Source organism: Aplysia californica, unplaced genomic scaffold (genome assembly GCF_000002075.1).
Source record: "Aplysia californica isolate F4 #8 unplaced genomic scaffold, AplCal3.0 scaffold00498, whole genome shotgun sequence".
NCBI lineage: Eukaryota > Metazoa > Mollusca > Gastropoda > Aplysiida > Aplysiidae > Aplysia > Aplysia californica.
Genome location: NW_004797768.1, coordinates 259,840 through 261,562, shown reverse-complemented (window position 1 = coordinate 261,562; position 1,723 = coordinate 259,840). Strand labels below are relative to the sequence as shown.

General features: G+C 46.5%; 1 long non-coding RNA gene across 2 annotated transcripts in view; it reads left to right on the top strand.

Annotated features, from left to right (window-relative positions):
• The window catches only part of LOC101857510, a 72,860-nt gene that overhangs the window by 17,582 nt on the left and 53,555 nt on the right, over positions 1-1,723 (top strand). For both annotated transcript variants that reach the window (XR_220833.3, XR_001185140.2), the window contains exon 2: positions 150-860. This is a non-coding gene — a long non-coding RNA (uncharacterized LOC101857510). The remainder of the gene's footprint in view (positions 1-149; positions 861-1,723) is intronic.

Genomic DNA, 1,723 nt, shown 5'->3' with positions numbered 1-1,723 from the left:
CCACACACACACCCCTGCTCCCCCAACTTTGAAGTATCCGCAAGAAAACTAATTGTCTCACTTTCCGGAGGAGAAAATGTACCTCTATTTATTTGTGGACCCGGAAGCCAATCTTTCTGTCTTCTTATTTTCGCCTATTTCATCCATAGGTCAAGTGTCAAGAGGTGAAAAAAGATTTGGACAAAAACTTCGATAACGTCAGCGCTGCTGCGTTGGTCACTGCCTGAACACGACGCGTCTGCCTGCCGAAGAACGAGTGAAAAAGAGGATATTACTACACGACGTGCGGCAATAGCAAAGTCCACGCCACGACTTTGGAATATTATTAGATCATTTTTTAAAAAGGAAACGTCAATCAAACGACTTCGTCATAATAATCTTCAGCTTTGTGTGCTCTCCGTGATGACAGTGGTAATATATACATCGTTTTGTCGCTGGGGACACGGACCACGAGACGGCTGAAGAGGGCGACGGAGGACCGAAAAAAACGAGAGGGAAAAAGGAGGTACGCCAAAGAAGACTATCGAAAACGCGGAGAAGAGAAAAAAAAAGTGAAACGGGTAAGACGGAAGAGGATAAGAAGGAGGAAAAGGTGGAGCTTACTTGGAAACAAGAGGCAAGAGAGAGATACGGATAGAGAGAAGAGGAGACACAGAAGGGAGAAGCAAAGAGAGTGAGAGAAAGAGAGAAAGAAAGAGAGAGAGAGAGGGGAGATTTTACGGAAGACGTCGCCCGTCCATCTGAGCACAGTGTAACATGAAAACGTGCAGGCTGCGGTCGGGAAAGCTAGGAACTCCTGAACTCTGCTTTACGTCCATTGTTCGGGCTCCGGGGACCGAGGGCGACAGCCCTGTGCCGAGGTATGCATTTCTTTTATCCACTTCCCAGCTTTACATTTTATGTGTTGTGGCCGCCAGCCGAGGTATGATAGCTATGCTTTTGTTGTAGGGCAAGCTCCGCTAGCGCCCCGTGTTTGGCGCGGTTTCAGTCTACGAAATAATAAGAATATCATAAGTCTCCCCCCCGCACTATGTATGTTGGGCACCCGAGTTTTATCGAGGCGAAATGTTTGAATTTATGGTCTTCCACTTAGTCAGGTGTTCCGAAAGGAAAGAGGCTGTTTGAGAACAGCAAGAAATTATACGAAATTGATATAGGTTACTTTGTGAAGGAGGCGAAGTGGGTGGGTTATGCGCCACTAGAGGTCGCACCACAAAACATCGGGACGACCGTTTATTTATTTTTTAAATTTTGACTGACATTGCGCCTTGTTGTGGTGGCCTCTTATAACATACAGGTTTTTTTTTCCTTTTCTTTATTTTTTTCTCCCTCTTCATGGTAGGCGGCGCCACGGGTTTGAACTACAAGGGGTACGTTTGTCGTCTGCAGGCATTTGAAGGTTTCTTGAATTCCAACGTTTCATGTGTGCGTAACGGGGTAGAGTTACAGCAGTAATGTGTTGAGGAATCCAATGCCGAAACTGCCGCCTGTTAAACAGGGGGGCAAAGACACTAAGGGGAGGCGGGTAGAACGGTTTGGTACACGGCTCTCCGACGGAACACTACAATAGCTGCGATCGTTTAAAATTGTCAAAAAAATATTTATTGATGTCGCTTGGCTTTTCAGGGAGGTTGACAATAATCTTTGAAGCGAGATTGCCTCCGGGTATTCTTGCTTCGCTAATGCTACCCCTCTCCCTCTTTCCCCCTCCCCCTTTTCCCCT